Raw genomic sequence first — 18,371 nt, forward strand, 5'->3', positions numbered from 1 at the left:
CGATGGTTTATTCAAAGGTGTTCGCTTTGAGGATTACGGTACTCGAGTAATGTACAAATAGCGAAGTAGTTAAATCTCGTACTTTAAAGATTAAGGTTCGTTTCTCATCTATCTTACTAATATTATAAATGTGAAAGTTTAGATGGATGGATGGATGGATGGATGTTTGTTTGCGTTTGTAGGCTAAACGGCTTAAACGGATTTCGATGAATTTTGGCATAGATGTAGAATATAGTCTGGAAGAACACATAGGCTATTCAGTTTTGTTTTTTTTTTAATACCAGGCGGACAGAGTCGCGGGCGAAAGCTAGTTCAGTTATAATCAATTACATTCGTATAAACAACAAGGTGTGCAGGAAAAAAAAGAAAGAAAAATGAAGTCTATGTGTTTATACACTTCAATCTATATTTCTACCAAATTTTACTAATTTTATCGAGATCTGTTTAGACGCTGAGGCTGTGTACTGTAACAAATATGTATCTAACTAAACCAACGCATTTATACTAGTAAATAAGATATACCTAAAGCAGGTGAATATAAAATTAAAACCTATACACCTTGGTATATTTAGACACCGTAAAAGTACTTTAAAATATCTCAAATCCGGCAATCCTTAAGTAACGACAAAATAAACGCTTTCCGCAATTACTAGTGTGATTGAACCTTACGTTGGATGTAGTAACCCATCACCGGCGCCTTCGAACCCGGACCTACATTACCGTGGGCGGACCACATAGCTCGACTAAGTTGACTACTAGGTAGACTAACTTGGAAACAATGAAGGTAATTCTGAGAACAGATTATAATGTAATTCTGAACCATCCTTGTCATATAACATCTTACTAATATTGTAAATAAATAAAAAAATATATTTTTGAAGTTTAGATGGATGGATAAATGTTTGTTAGAGTTTGTAGCCTAAACGGCTGAACGGATCCTGATGAAATTTGGTATATACGTAGAGAATAGTCTGGAAAAACACATAGGCTATTAATTTTTTTAATACCACGCGGTCGGAGTCCTAGGCGAAAGCTAGTAAATCATATTTAAAAAAATTATAAATGCGAAAGTTTAAATGGATGCATGTTTGTTAGTTTGTAGCCTAAACTGCTGAAGGGATATCTATGAAATTTGGCATAGACGTCGAGGATAGTCTGGAAAACACATAGGTCATTTTTTTAATACCATGCTGTCGGTGTCGCTGGCGAAAACTAGTTAATCTGACCGACTGTTACTTGCGACTTCATAAAAAACATAGCCTATTATCATCACCAGCTCACTATATGTCCCCACCGAGGGGCTCGGAGCCTACCCTAATATGGGGTAGGCTATACATTGCCTATACTCAGCGATAATGTACATATACGTATGACAAAAATGTCATCAACAGAAAATAATTCCATGTTACAAATTGTTTATAGATTTCTATACATATGTAAACATCCGTTTCAAGTAAAAAAGTTAACCATTAGTAAGTAAACACGAGATTAACAACAAACCTTAGTCACAAACATTTATGATGGATTCAGAAGATGCTGGGTTTTTCCTCACAGTCTATTACTGTTATGATTTAAGCTATATCTGTTGACAATTACATAAAATATAAGTTTCTTGTCATCCGGCTTTGAAGAAGATATTACTCATTGCATTTGTCAACTGCTTTGGATATATACTAGCTTTTGCTCACGACTTCGTCCACGTGAAATTAAAAAGGCCACAATGTATATAGCCTACGTAACTCACCGATAATGTAGCTTCCTAATGGTCAAAGAATTTTTCAAATAGGCCCAGTAGTTTTGAGTTATTACAATACATACAAAAATACAATTTTTTTCTATTCATAACATTAATATAGACTAGCTGTTTCTCGCGACTTCGTCTGCGTGTAATAAAAAAATAATAAAAAACATAGCCTATGTTACTATTAGATAAATTACCTTTCCAACGATGTAAGAGTTTTTGAAAACGGTCCAGTAGTTTTTGAGTTATTTCAATAAATAATCCTATCCGATAATCGTATACGCAAGCGAGAATGGCGATGTTCGAACCGGCCAACGACTGAATTGATGTTCCATACTTCTAGTCAATAACCTTTTGAGCCTTGTTCCTAGGACTTTTGAGATAGTTATAGGACGCCTGTGTTGCTTTGGTGCAAGATAATTTAGGCCAGTATGACGATTCACCGAGCACATTTATTTGTATGGTTTTACGTAATTTATTTTAAATACAAAATAACTTTTACAAATCTAATAATAGTTTAAGAGCATGCGCAACTAAAACTAAACTGCTTAGTCTCGCTGTGATTCCTATTTTTAGTTGTGCAACTAAACTGTTGAATTAACTGCGAACAAACGACAATCGCACAACTGTTGTGCGATATTTTAGTTAAAGGTGTGCGCCCGCTCTGTGTTAATATGCTAGGCATTTGATTAACTTCCTGGTTTATTGTAAATTTTATCTAATTATAATAAATAAATATTACAGTTTAACGAGTTATGTTAAATTACAAATGTAATAGACCGATATCCGGAGCATAGCTGATAAAGTGCAATCACAATTAATTGAATATTTATTTATATTAATATAATAAATATATGGAAATGTACATAACCGGTGTATGTATTATTGTTACACTAACTGTAGCCCGTGACTGCTTCTGAGAATCTTATATCTGTTCAAAGTTTTTTCATTGAAACTTTTGCATATTTACATCTTACTCCTCCTACGTCAGCAAGGGTGCGCAACGCATCTGCAATTGCGGATGTTTATGGGCAGTGGTCGCTTTCCATTTCGGTGGATTCAGGTGGCCGCTTGCTCGTTTGCCACTTTATAATAAAAAAATACTCTTTCTAATGTTATAAATGCGAAAATTTAGATGGAGGATGGATGGATGTTTGTTAGAGTTTGTAGCCTAAACGGCTGAACTGATTTCGATAAAATTTGGTATAGTAGTAAATGATAATCTGGAAGAACACATAGGCTACTCATTCTTGTTTTTTTTTAATTCAACGCTGACGGAGTCGCGGGCGTAAGCTAGTAGTAAATACTACTGAATTGGCCGCGAAACAATCGACAATCGAACAACTATTGTGCGATAGTTTAATCCAAGATTTGCGCCAGCTTTTATTGGTAGATTTTAGCAACATCCTGTGTCTTCCGGTAAGAGTGGTCAAGTCATTTCATCTGTAAATATCAACAAAATAGCGAAGGAAATCCTTAATACCTCGTCCAAGGACCACGGGCTCATAAAACGATGATTACAGATTCCGGATTCGATGGTGACCAAAACCCGATGCATTTGTGAATCATTTTAAATGAAATAACCCGTGTTCAATTGTTTTTTCTTAAAGCCTATAAAAATTGCAATTTACTGAGACACGACATTTTAAACTGCTTAAATGCATAGGTCAATTATAAATCAAAAGGTGCATTTTTTAATATTTTTTATCTTGTTTTCTTGTTGGGATGATATTGAAAACGTTTTTTTAAAAGTTAATAAACAAATCTTATTAACTAAGTAGCCTATGTGTTCTTTTTTATTTTAATATGTTTTACATATGTGATAAATTTCAGCGTGATCACTTGAACAGTTAGGGATATGTACTAACAAACATTTATCAATCTAAACTTTCGCATTTATAATATTGGTTAGAGTAAGAACGGGAGCATAGCTTGGACTAAACTATCACACAACTGTTGTGCGATTGTCGATTGTTTCGCAGCCAATTCAACTGTTTAGTTGCACAACTAATCGAGTTGTGTGCGCACCATGTAAGGAATCTAAGCGAGACTAAACAGTTGTTTGATAGTTTAGTTTCAGATATGCGTATGCTCTAAGAACTAAGATACTATGTGCGGTTAAGAGCTCGTTTATGTTTCCTTTTAGAAGTAGTTTGTCATAGTCTAACTTCTAACAATAATGTGAATGTTTAGATGGATGTACGGATGGATGTTTGTTAGAGTTTGTAGCCTAGACGGCTGAACGAATCTCGATGAAATTTGCCACAGTTGTAGAGAATAGTCTAAAAGAACACAGAGGGCGTCCCACCACTGGCTGATAGAGACAGCTTAAAAATGACGTCACTCTCAAATAAGGTAACAAAATGCGATATTTCTATCACATATTTTACATGTTGGATTCTTATCGGACAATTTACAATTTGGTGGGACAGGCCTATAGGCTACTTACTTTTGTTCTTTTTAATTCCACGCGGACGGAGTCGTGGGCGAAAGCTAGTAACATTGACAGAATAAAGAACGTCATAGACAGGACTGAGTCAACTTAATAATTCAAGTTATGACAAATCCAATTAAGTTTTGTATCAATAACATATTTTGATACATCATATTTTCAAGAATTATTAAAAAAACATTCATAAATTGTCGATAATATTAATAATATTTATTGATAATATATTCAATGTTTTTATTTAATGATAAACGAAGAAAATGACGTAGTAAGCTCATCTTTATTTAAATTTCATAACTAGTTTTTATTATAATTGTAAAATATTTAATAATTTACGAGTATAAAAAAAATAATTTTTGTCTTTGACTTTAAAACGAATTTCACCAAACTTGACACATAACCACCACCTGCGTTTCGTTTTACAAACGTATTTATGTTAGAATTTTTAACTATTACATATAACAAAATTGGAGTGTCTGTTTATATAAAAAAAATCCAGATATCATGAAGATGTATTTGCGTTGCAAATAACGAAAATCGCATTAAGGATTTTTGGTCTGTTTGTCTGTCTGTTCGCAAGCCGCGTTTGTTCCGGGTAGTCTCCAAAACGATTGGGCCCATTTTGACCGGACTTTCACTGAAGGGTAGCTGACATAGACGGACATATTATAGACTATTTTTTATCTCAATATTGCGTGGACGAAATCGCGGCCAACAGATAGTTTTTAATAAATAGCTATCACTAGGGGAATTCATATCCAGCTGTGCGTTGAATTGAAACAGGTTTCAGATATCTAAGTGGACAATAATATTACATTAATTATACTAATATTATAAATGCGAAAGTTTAGATGGATGTTTGTTAGAATTTGTAACCTAAACTGCTGCACGGATCTCGATGAAATTTGGTATAGGCGTAGAGGATAGTCTGGAAGAACACTTAGGCTACTCACTTTTGCTATTTTAGTTCCACGCGGACGGAGTCAAGGGCAAAAGTCAGCTGTCATATAAATATAACATTTTAACAAAGTCTACATGTAGTGGTAATGGTATAATATATTTTTATAACTAAGTATGTAATGTATGTGTAATCTGCACTAAGTAGGATCCGAATTAATGCAAATTTAGTTAGAAATTACACTTATTCATTTAAACTATTTGAAACCAACATAAAACGCCGTCTGCTTATGGAAATTTAAAATTGCCTTCCGTAATTTCTGCAATTGATTTTCCTCGAAGGAGATCTCATAGAAATAGAAAAACAATTTACTTTATAAGGGTCGTATAAAATGGTCTCATTCCTATAGTTTGTATCTTATATTTGTTTTTAAAATAGATCGTAACGTATCGATTGTCTAAGCGACATGATTGTTATCAAGTGAAATTCGCGCTATCTCGGATGCATGAGATAGAGTCATCGCCAAAGGTCGTGTGCGTTTCATAAACGTTCGTATAAAAGCGTGCGAGAGGACCGCCGGTAACAAAGTGACTTGTTGCTGACCGAGAGCCGTTGTGTCATCGGATGTTTTAAATATTGACACCGATTCAGAGAAGGTTTCAGTGTGTTGTGCTTAACATTGTGGAGTGGTCGGAGGTTACGGAGACAGTTTATAAAGATTTAATTGTGAGTTTATTTCTTTTTATTTTTATTTTTTATTTATAGTGTTTTATGTGCCTGGTTGTAGTTGTTTTTTTGTTTTTTTATAGTCAAGTAGAATTGAGATTATACGTTATTAAGTGTGTTTGATACATTAGTCGTTTTTATTTTACTTATTAATAAAAAATATGAAATAATTTATAAATAATGTTTTCATGTAAAGATTGTGTTTTAAAAATATAAAAAGGATCTTAACTTAAATGTGATAAATTTTGTACGTTCGTTGATGTCTTTTAGTTTGAAAAAGCTCGAAGTTGGTGCCAAAATTTTACAGTTCACTTGTTAATAATACCTTTTTATTATTTTAATTTAAATAAATTACTATTATTATACATTAGTTACCTAGTATTTTACACAGTTTCTAATATAACGATTTTTGTTAAATAAATAAAAAAAATAATAGATATTTACGTGATACGAACTTACTTTACACAAGTGCCTTTAAAACAGTACATTATTAATATATTAATGGTAAAACCTTTTTTTAATAAATAAGATTAAATATCCACTATTAATAACCCAACCCTACCTTAATTCCTACCATCATTAATTTTATTTTATTTAACGTAATTACATTATGCAAGCCTTTGTCAAAGTCACAATCAATAAGTAATTTTTTTAACATTGATTGACGCTAATTACCATCGCCTGTCATCGTTATAACTTGAATACTTAACATCCGCTTTAACAGTAGTAGGTTTAATAGTGGAAACTTAACATTCCCTAAGTTGCATTAATAATTTAAAACTATCTCTATTTTATATTTTGAAAGATTTGGATGGATTTATTACTACTTAAATAAATTAATATAATTGTAAAAAAAAACACATTCAGATACACTCAATTATGAATAATTATCACCTCCCTTCTTGAAACTATTATAGTAATCTTACTAATATTGTAAATTCGAAAGTTGAAATAGATGGATGTTTGTTAGAGTTTACAGTCTATTGAACGGATTTTAAAGAAATTCCGATAGATATACGATAAAGGCCCTTACAGTATAGGTTATATTTTTAATTGCGCACGGACGGAATCGCGGACGACTGCTGGATAATAATTAAACAAGGAATTGAGTTAAGTTAATACACCAAATATTCTACACTAGCTGTTCCCGTGCGGATCTTCCGCATGTAATTATGAAAATTTTATTTTATTGTTTACATTTGTCAAATTATCAATAGCAAATGTCAAAATGACATGACATTACAAACCTTGACAATCTTGCTTTCTTGATGTTGGCAGCAACTTATCTTTCCCATATTAGGGTTTTTATCCAAAACATTTACCCCCTAAGTTCAATTGCGTGAAAACCATATAGCCTAAAGCCAGACGTAAGTGTAGGGCTTTTCATTAAAGAAATAATTATTCAAAAATATGCTGTAATTGCTGACATCTTTGGCAACAAAGAAGTGTGTGTTTGCGCTTTATTATGATAGTATAGATAAACCTAGCTAATAAATAGTAAATTCAAAAATAGGATTGATTAGCCATTTTGTTCGGTATTTTGTGTAATCTTCGGAAGGTCGTTGTGTAATATGTGCTTAGGTGTAAATCTTTACTACGTGAAAGGTCAATTATTTACTTTAAAAATGTTGATAACATATAAATAAATATAGTTTTATTACAAAATAGCCAAGGTTTTTATTGCAACTTTTGTTGCGTATCGGATACATTCTAAAGGTATTTCCAATAGATCATAAATTAACTTTTTGTTTTGCTTACATACTTTAAAAAAAAAGTATTCTATCTTAAGTAACAGTAAGTTTTTAATCAATAGAAAGACAAATAAAAACAATCTTGAAAGAGAAGATCTCGTACTGGAAGGTACGCGCGAGTAAAATAAGAAATAAACCAAAAGCAACTTTTAATAAAATTTACAAATTAATAAAAAAATATATACATTTCAGCCTAGCGTTGTGTGACATCTACTCGAACAATGCTTCACATATTTACAAAAGAATAAATAAAAAAATAAACATTCTTATTTAAAAAAAAAGGATTAAAAATAAAAATATAAAAAGGATTATTGCATCGCCAACAAATCTTAAAAGATACAAGATTGAAAATCGTATAACCAAAATGTTAGCAAAAAATGTGACTACTTACTCTACCACCTAAATTTAATTAACAATATACAGTAATTATTTCTTAACACTTAATGAATATATTACTTACTAAAAGCTTAGATTAATTGATTACGTTACAAACTGACACGTCTAAATAAGTGAAAATATCAAATGTCAAGTAAATGTCAGACATAGATATCTAGACTGTGATTTTAAAAAGTTATACGGCCTTGACAACATGGTATTAACGTTTACCGATTTGAAAACATTATCGAAGACCTTATTTCATACTAGCTGTTCCCGTGTGGCTTCACCCGCATGTAATTATGAAAATTTTATTTTATTGTTTACATTTGTCAAATGATAAAATGACATGACATGATCTTTCTTTCTTGATGTTGGCAGCAACTTATGGTCTCTTTCCCTTTTGGTGTTTATCCAAAATATTTGCACCCTAAATTTAATGGCGTGAAAATATATAGCCTAAAGCATGACGTATAAGTGTAGGGATTTTTATTAAAAAACGAATTATTCAAAAATATGCTGTAATTGCTGACATCTTGGGCAACAAAGAAGTGTGTGTTTACGCTTTATTATAATAGTAAATAAATTTATCATCTCCCATACGTTATCCTACACCTGTAGGAATCACCGGGTTTTCGTCCTCCAAATAACTCTGTCATCCGTCATCTCAGTCATCACTCTACTCCATGTATAGCTTGTTTTTGTAACAATTATACAAAATAGATACATTTTCCACTTCAATTTCTTCTAAATAAAGTATTTACTTTTCTTTTCTTAATGGCCAAAAACATTCATGAAACATGTCACATGCTTAGGCCATTCGGTCATATATGTGATGTACAGAGCTACGGAGCCCAGTAGACTAAACCTAAAGCTAGCATAGCCCGGGTTCTCATCACACATATCTTTTTTCTCATTTATGTGAAAATAACTTACTTAAATAACAATTTAGCTTCTAGCTCTTTTAACTTAAGGTTTCCGTGCCATTGTATTGTATAATACGATCATAAACGACCGACTCGGGTTATTCAACGAAAATTCCAAGCGGCTATTACGAAATCGATATTCACGTGACGTCACCCGGACGTCTCCGTCCACTGAGGATATGCAAATGTACAACGTGACAGATGGTCGAAAAGATTCAACAATGACCACAGACCAGTGCCGAGTAACTGGTGTTGCACACCTGTATACAAATATGTCTTCATCTCTTTCTTATCAAAGGGAATAATAGAGAGGGCAATGTTTTGGTATAAATTATCTACATCTATATCTGTGTATCTATATATAATAAAATTGGAGTGTCTGTTCGTAATATCAAAATAAAAATGCCAGAGTTCAGAGAGATCAGAGAAGTATTTGCGCTGCCTATAACGAAAATCGCATTTAAAAAAAAATTGTCTGTCTGTCCGCAAGCCGCATTTGTTCCGACTAACCTCTGAAACTGGGCCAATTTCGACGGGACTTTCACTGGAGGGTAGCAGACATAGACGGGTATATTATAGGCTATCTTTTTTAATTCCGCGCTGTCAAATATTAGGAACCGTTTGTCCAAATTCGCGCTATTGAAGTTTGTGGACGACAGCTCGTTTTAAATAAATCAGACTACCTATGAAATAGGATATGGGTAAGAAGGGGAGAAATTTAGATATTGAAGCAGAAAGAGATGTATGGAAGAGTACATACTGTGCTAGAAAACAGCAGAAAGATGAAAACGGATCGTCAATTGTTTTTGTGGTCTTCACATTTGGCGGGAACAGATCAAATAACAACTAACCTATAATGACAGAATGTTCTAGTATTTACTATAAGAAGTTATTAGCAAGAATTCTTACGTAGGTGACCATATGCTGAGTGACTGCTTAGTGTTGACTCAGATATCTCCTTATAAGTTCTAAGCGCGTAGATATCCGGTTATGATAAATTGATAATTACTTTCTATTAGCCAAGGATATGAAGCATGCAATTGTTAATGCAACTTAACGACTTGTTAGTTACTTAGATGTTTTTATAAGAGTTGTCATCAGATGTCGTGACCTTTAATAGTGATTTAATATTTTACCTTTTATATACGGAAAGCGTTTTCATGGTTTCTATTCTATTATAATAAAGCGTAAACACACACTTCTTTGTTGCCTAAGATGTCAGCAATTACAGCATATTTTGTATAATTCTTTTTTTTTAATAATAAGCCCTACACTTACGTCACGCTATAAGCTATATATTTTCACGCCATTCAAATAAGGGGGTAAATATTTTGGATAAAAACTCTAATGTGGGAAAGAGACCATAAGTTGCTGCCAACATCAAAGAAGCAATTGCTAAGGTTTGTTATATCATGTTATTTTAACATTTGCTATTGATAATTTGACAAATGTAAACGATGAAATAGAATTTTCATAATTTTATGCAAATGAAGCCCCCAGGAATTTTGTATTATTGATGTAACAAGAGCGTCGGTGGCTCAGTGGTTTGAACACTTGACTTGTAATCTACAGGTCTTGGGTTCGAATCCCGCCATGTACCAATGTGATTTTCGATTTTTCGAATTTTCATATGTACATAATTTACCCGAAGTTCTTACGGTAAAGGAAAACATCATGATGCCTGCACAAATCGGCGAAGAAATTCACAGATATGTGTGAAGTCAACCAACCCGCACTTGGCCAGCGTGGTTGACTATGGCCTAGTCACCCCTTATTAGGGTAGGCTCCGAGCCACTCGGTGGGGACGTATAGTGAGCTGGTGATGATGATGATGATGATGGTTAAGCCGTTTAGGCTACAAAGTCTATCAAACATCCATCTATCCATCCATCTAAACTTTCACATTTATAATATTAGTAAGATTTCTATTGTCGACATAACTCAAAAACATTGTTATCTTTTTCACTCTCAATGTGGATAAAAGAGATGACAGTATGTTTTTGTTTTTACTAGATGTTATCTGTAGAACGCAATTCAATTAATTGATTCTATAAACATTTTACAAGCAATGATTTTACGATGTAATAAAATTTGTTTACGTACCGTTACGTCATTTTAAATTCCGCGTTAACAGCCATGAAGATACGACTATTTGGTCAAAATTTCGTGCGTATGTTGTTATGTGGGTCTGTATTAGTAAATTCAATTGTTACGGCCTACCTAAACAATTGAATTTTAAATTTTAAATTGGGCTGTAGCCCAAGAGCGTGCGCACACCTGAAAGTTAACTATCAAACAACTGTTTTGTCTCGCTTTGATTCCTATGAGGTTATATGGTGCGCACAATACTCGATTTTTAGCTGTGCAACTAAAGAGTTGAATCGGAAAACAATCGACAATGGGACAACAGCAGTGCGATGGTTTAGTCAAAGGTATTGCCCCTCTAATATTAATATCGGAGGATTGTTTAGTTACTTTAAATGTGAGTGATAAAAAGAACGATTTAACTACTCGAATCTCTATTTTCTGTACATGAAGGGATCCGTATTATGTGTTCTATATTATTATAATAAAGCGTAAACGCACACTTCTTTGTTGCCTAAGATGTCAGCAATTACAGAATATTTTTCAATAATTCTTTCATTAATAAAAAGCCCTACACTTACGTCACGCTTTAGGCTAAATATTTTCACGCTATTAAACTTAGGGGGATTACATTTTTGATAAAAAGCCTAATGTGGGAAAGAGACTATAAGTTGCTGCCAACATCAAGAAAGAAGGATTGCTAAAATTTGTAGTGTCATTTTGACATTAGCTATTGATAATTTGACACGTGACAACAATAAAATAAAATTTTCATAATTTTACGCGGATGAAGTCGCATGGGAACAGCTAGTTTTGTGATATTATTAATGTTATTCAAATAATAATTATATACACCACGCACAAATGACTCCCACACTTTGATTGTTCTGCCTAAACTGCGGCTTTAATCTCTTAATTGTAATAGACTATTATTTGAACACAACATTCAAGGTCACGTGACTAAGAGGGTAGGCAGAATAATACATTTCACGGCCTTGTTCTATTTTAAAATTCACATATTATTCATATGTTCAATTCATTATACGTTTAGTGAGAATATATCTAGGGCTAATACTGCTGGTATTGGGTAGTTGCATCTTTTTCTTGAAATTACTTATATTGTTGATATAAACTTTACTAGTATCTTAAGGTATTCAATTCTGTCTTTAAATCGACTGCTATACTTTTGTTTTTTTTTTTATTCCACGCGGACGTTTCCGTGAGCAAAAGTTAGTGTTATATAAACATGCGTTTGTATGTCCTAAAATCCTTAATTCAAACGTTTTAAAGCGAACAAATTGGCAGATGCTAAACGTACATAAAAGTGTGAACTTTCATAACACTTACGAAAGGACATAACCGGATTCGTAGTAACGTGACATGCGTTATCGATGAAGTTATAATAAAGTGGAAACCACTGATCTGTATAAATAGATAGGTGTTTTTGAAATGACATCTTTTGTTTCGTGCGACCGCTGCCCGTAGACATTTATAATTGTAGATGCGTTGCCTACTTAACTCAGGGAGGAGGAGCACACATAAAGAGGATATTTCCCCTTCTTATGCGTCTCCTCCGCCGGCAAATCCACTTTCCCTTCCCATCCTTTCTTTACAAGAAAGGAGTGGTAAGAGAAAGGGACTGCTTGTTGATGTTAATGACAGTTAATTCTATCTATGTGATTTGTTCAAATTCATATTAAGTTTTTTTTTTAAATTCTGCACAGATAAAGTCACAGGCGACCGCTAGTTTGTATATAAATATGTAGATGCTAATTTTTTCCTACAAATAAATTGTAAAGATAAGAATATGTGCATACTTTAAATAATTGATTTTGCTGATAGTAAAATAATTTGAATAATTGAATATCTAATTTTTAAGAAAAAAAAAAACTGTTTTAGACTTTAAATTATTTCAGTTGATTTTTACCAACTTTGTTAAACAATTTTCTTTGGATTTTGATAATTTAAGCTCTGTTGTTCCTACTATCTTCAAAATAGCACAACGTATCTCGAAAAAAATTATCTCAGATGTAGAACATAGTCTGGAAAAACACATAGGTTACTTACTATGTTTTTTTAATTCCGCAAACTCAGACAAAAGCTAGTTATTCAAGCTATTTAAAACAAATAAATAAATTTTATTACGTTCATAAATTTATATACACATCTAAAATTTATGTCATTAATAAAAAAATCGCTGATAATGATTGCAAATGTATTGAAAACATGTTCTCGTAAATTGCTACTTGTATAAATGTATATTTATCTTATAATGTATGTAAAATTAATTAATATATATTCTATAATTGCTTCGATTAGTAGATATAAGAAAAAACGTTATTTATCTATTACCAAATTTATTTTACCAACTTGATATTATTCGACTGCTTAAAAAGAACAGGGATATAATTTAATAGAGACTTGATTATTATTGTAATATACATACTTTTTAAAACAATTTATATCTTAAAAAAAAGTTACGATTATCTAAGATATTTATATGAGAAAACATTTTTTCTCTATTTAATGATTATTCATGATAAGTAAATAAGAATCCTGTCTAAACAATTTTATCTTTATAAGGCTGTAATCTCAGTTATCAAAAACAGGTATGTTGTTGTATCAATTTAAAAAAAATTGTAACGTATCAAAATATATTGAAAGAGGGATGAATCGCATGTTACAAGGAGAACGTTAGTATTATTGGTACAGTAGAGGTAGACTTAGAAAGAGATGGATTGTGAAAGGTGACATGATGAAGATGACAGATGATAGTTATTTGGACGACAACCATGCGCCGACCCTACGGGAGTAGGATCTACCCGTCTTTACTAATGTTATAAAGAGGATAGATTTGTATTTTTGTATGTATTCGATTCACGTAAAAACTACTGATCCGATTTAAAAATATTTAGACCGCTAGAAAGGTAATTTATCTGTGAGTAACATAGGCTGTGCTTTTTTTTTTTAATTTTTACACGGACGAAATCGCGAGAAACAGCTAGCAGATAATAAACAACATTATCAGCCTGTTTACCTTCTCATTTCCATTTTATTGGATCATTCAACGACTCCTAATTGATTTACTAGTGTGGGTAGAGCATAACACAATAACGGCTCTACAATATATAAAAAACCATTTACTTAATGATATTCCATAATTGTACATTGTTATGTATTTATGTAAATTGACAAATCCCTAAAAAGGATAAACGGTATTCAACAAAATCGTAAATAAGAAAATCGTGTATAATTAACAATAAAAATCGGTTGTAAAATATACAAATTGACATATTTCTGTTTATTTTTGACATTAATCATTTAAATTGTGGTATAACTGAGTTTTGTGATGTTTACACTTTGGGTGGTCCGCGACGACATTTTATACAATGCTTTATATGTTAAAAGTGCAATAATTGTCTCTTGTAAGACTTTGACAAAGTCTGTATTAAACCTTAGTTAATATTTGACATAAACTTTATATAGAAAATAATTCTTTGATAAGAAAATAAACTATAAAAAATCACGTTAGTTGCGAATTTAATAATGCATTGGTTGTAGAAGCTTATGATTTTTAGATGGATGGATGTTTATCAGATATTGCTGTCTAAACGGTTAATATGGCATAGATGTAGAGGAGAGTCTGGAAGATCTCGTAGACATACTTTTGTTTTTTTTTTAATTACACAAATTCGAAATCGCGGACAAAACTTAATCATGATTCATACAAATATTATAAATGCGAAAGTTTAGATGGATGGATGGATGTTAGAGTTTGCAGCCTAAACGGTTTAAGGGATTACAATGAAATTTGGTATTTAGATGTCGTGAATAGTCTGGAAGAATACATTGTCTAGTCACTTTTGTTTATTTATTTCACGCGGACTGAGTCGCCGGCGCAACCTAATCTAACTAATATTATAAATGCGAAAGATTAGATGGATCGATGTTTGTTAGAGTTTGTAGCCTAAACTAAATGGATCTGGATGAAATTTGGCATAGATGTAGAGCAGAGTCTGGAAGAACACTTAGGCTACTTAGTTTTGTTAATACGTCGCGGGCGAAAGCTGGTACATTAATAAATCTGTAATCGGTTCAGAACATCTTGACAGATCTTCCAAAGTTAATTTAGCTCGGATCTTATATGTCAACACAAAACATCTTATTTAATCTAGAATTAAGTAAACCTGATCGAAAGACTTGCGTCAGCCTATGTTTGACAAACGACCGCCATCGACCCGGGGGTCGAAACTGTTGACAGCCCATATTACCATAAACTTTACGAAATTGCCCCGTATTTACGACATTTGAAAGTTGTGGTCCTTCTATGCAACACTAACGTGAACTTTTGGGGTCAATGAAGATGACTTACTTTAAATTCCAATATTACAAGTCTATTAAAGGTATGTTTACGTTATAACCTAAAAGGTTATTAATCGTTCTTAAAATATAACCTTAAAAGTATTAGCAAACCTACTATTATCGCATTATTTTACTAATAATAAATTTGATGAGTGATTTACGCGTTTTTTAACCTAACCTCACTTTAATTGTCACAAAAAAAAAATCAAATCACATTATTACAATATTAAGTACAATTCATTTTGACCTCGATGATAGAAAAAAAATTATTAAAACCCATAAAATAAGCACTTCATTCATAACTCTCCAAAAAGTATAATAAAATTATTTTAGCCAAGTAACGTATGTTTGAGGCAAAGGTAATTAGCCATTCAGCCACTCGGTTAACACGGATCTCTTTATTATCTGCGCAAACATTACATCTATTTTAGTCATCAAAAAACTAATGTTTTGGTTAGCTACGATTTTAATCATTATTTACCTATACATTCTTGTTATTGAATTTTCATATCTTGTGTACTGTCTTACCGAATTATACTTACTTCTTACTAATATTATAATGCGAAAGTTTAGATGGATGGATATTATTAGAGTTTGTACCCTAAACTGTTGAACGGATCTCGATGAAATTTAACAGAGATGTAGAGTATCGTCTGGAAGAACACATACTTAAAAAAAATTCTACGCGGACGGAGTCGCGAGCGAAAGCTAGTTGTGATATAAAAATCAATCCGATTTATATCTAAATGAAAATGAATACCTACGTCTCATTAAATAGCTCCTCATTCGAATCATTTAATACAACCTTAGTATGAAACATAACCGCAAAAGGATGCGGTTGTTATGCAACTGCAAACCGCAATAATCTTATTTTAACCTGTATCTAAATATAGATTAACGAACGTCACTAATAAGGTTTCTAATCTGTGACATTGATATCTGTACTGACTTTGACTTGTGTTTGACATATATCACGTGACTAATGGCTGATTAAGATGTTCCCGCCATATTTTTCTAGAGTTTTAAAACGTGTATAGTTTGTTATTCAAAGAAAAACATTATGAATGTAAAGAGACAACTACAAATCTGGTATCAAATCCTATCTCGAAGTGTATTTACGGAATTTCATGAGAAATTATTGGTTAAAATATAATTAAGATGAGGTTATGATTCATAATAACCAACCTGTCACAGTTTGACGCCAACATGTAGGCGGTAAGCGCCATCTTGACATTTATTTTAAAAGCCCACGTCCCCTAAATTATATAGAATTCATGTCAAACTCTTATGAACTTAATTTAATTTATGAAATACTAGCTTTCGTCCGCGACTGTGTACGCGTAGAATTAAGAAAAACAAAAGTAACCTTTGTGTTCTTCCATACTATCCTCGACAGACAAATTTCATCGAGATCCGTTCAGCATTTTAAGCTACAAACTCTAACAAACATCTATCCGTCTAAACGTTTCTAATATCAGTGTAATAAAAATGTAAATAATTTGCTCTATTAAGTGTCGATATAATTACAAACAATTACTAACCTCAAAATACCTTTTCACGCATATATCTGCGGATAAACCTATAAGCGTTTAAATAGCATAGAGTCGAGTGTAAACGCGTAGGCTCCACAATGTTGCGTAACGAAAGCGATGACATAAAGCGATAGGCACGAGTGGGCGCCAAACGTTAGCGTTAAGCTGTTTGTTTCTCACTTGAACTTATAGTTTGTAGGAATCAAAGATTTTTAAATCGTAATCGTGATGTAGCTAAAAATTGTTCGTTATCTATACTATTATAATAAAGCGTAAACACACACTTTTTTGTTGCCTAAGATGTTAGCAATTGCAGCATATTTTTAAATAATTCTTTTTTTAATAAAAAGCCTTACACTTACTTCACGGCATAGGCTATATATTTTCATGCTATTAAACTTAGTAGGCAAATAAATTGGATAAAAACCCAAATGTGGGTAAGAGACCATAAGTTGCCAACATCAAGGAAGCAAGATTGCCAAGGTGTGATATGTCATGTCATTTTGACATTTGCAATTGATAAATTGACAAATGTAAACGATAAAATGATGTTTTTATAAATACCTGCGGATGAAGCCACGTGGGAACAGCTAGTTTTATTATGAAATAACAAAAATAACCGTATCTTTTTTTAAACTGATACAAAAACGGAATTACAAGTCAGGGGATCAGTTAGCTGAAGGGTGATTTTATCCCTGAGGGTTTACATAAAACATAAAGACCACATCATATCTTACAAATGTTATTAATGCGAAAGCTTATGATAAATGGACGTTTGTTAGAGTCTGTAGTCTAAACTGCTTAACGAATCACAATGAAATTTGTCACAGATAGAGACTATAGTCTGGAAGAACACAAAAGTTACTAACTATTATAATTTAAACACGATATCGTTTAAAAATCATATAGTAAAAATACAGTAGTTATAATTAGGTAAATACAAGCCACATACATTTAATGTATACTAAATAACTGAGAGTAACTGCAAATAACTGTTTACGAGTATAAGAGGGTCTGAAGAGCGCTTGACTCTACAACTTCGATGACATTGGTTTGTTAGTGTTTACGTAAGAACCTAGATATAACCTAGGTATTTAAACAGAAAGCGCATTGGTACTTAAATTATTGATAGAATTTAATATCTGTTTATTGTTTTACAATATTTAGAGCTTTATTTCTTCCTAGCTTTCGTCCGCGACTCCTTGCGCGTGATTAAAAAAAAACAAAAGTGAGTACCTTATGTGTTCTTTCAGACTATCCTCTGCATCTATACCAAATTTCATCGAAATCCGTTCAGCTGTTTAAGCTACAAACTCTAACAAACATCCATCCATCTAAACTTTCACGTTTATAATATTAGTATGATTAGAAAGCATATTTGCTTCCAATAATAGTTTTAGGTCTGCTGTTCAGTAGTTCAGAACTGTACAGTAGAAACTATGCTTGTGTAGGCAATTTAATTGATGATTCTTCTTTATGTGTGGCTCCTCCTACGTCAAGGGTGCGCAACGCATCTGCAATTGCGG

At 32.4% G+C, this 18,371-nt stretch overlaps 1 protein-coding gene across 4 annotated transcripts in view; it reads left to right on the forward strand.

Annotated features, from left to right (window-relative positions):
* Window positions 1-5,669: 5,669 nt before the first annotated feature.
* The window catches only part of LOC106101639, a 47,687-nt gene continuing 34,985 nt past the window's right edge, over window positions 5,670-18,371 (forward strand). For 2 of the 4 annotated variants that reach the window (XM_013280936.1, XM_013280938.1), the window contains exon 1: window positions 5,670-5,814. The gene's annotated coding sequence lies outside the window, so the exon portion shown is untranslated. The remainder of the gene's footprint in view (window positions 5,815-18,371) is intronic. The other 2 variants (XM_013280937.1, XM_013280939.1) reach the window with 2 other exon arrangements.

Source organism: Papilio polytes, unplaced genomic scaffold, assembly GCF_000836215.1.
Source record: "Papilio polytes unplaced genomic scaffold, Ppol_1.0 DF823969.1, whole genome shotgun sequence".
Classification (NCBI taxonomy): Eukaryota; Metazoa; Arthropoda; class Insecta; order Lepidoptera; family Papilionidae; genus Papilio; species Papilio polytes.